Consider the following 291-nt stretch of genomic DNA (forward strand, 5'->3'; position numbering starts at 1 on the left):
TTGTGGGTACTCTGTGGGTACTTTAGGGCGTATTGTGTCTTTCGGGTGAACCTTCGCTATACTTCATGGGTACTGATGGCCAACTTAGGAACATTCAGTGCAACCTTTGGGCCTAAGGAAATTTGTCCAACTCTTTGGACTTAGAAAATTTTCTGGACTTAGAAAATTTTCTGGACTTGTAAAAATTTTCAAATGTTCAATTTGGCCCACATTTCGCTCTACTCGGGCCTCTATGGTGCTACTTGGCGGTACTTTTGGCCAACTTAGGCCAATTGGGTGCTCTTTGTGGGT

This window comes from Anopheles funestus (assembly GCF_943734845.2).
Source record: "Anopheles funestus chromosome X unlocalized genomic scaffold, idAnoFuneDA-416_04 X_unloc_26, whole genome shotgun sequence".
Classification (NCBI taxonomy): domain Eukaryota; kingdom Metazoa; phylum Arthropoda; class Insecta; order Diptera; family Culicidae; genus Anopheles; species Anopheles funestus.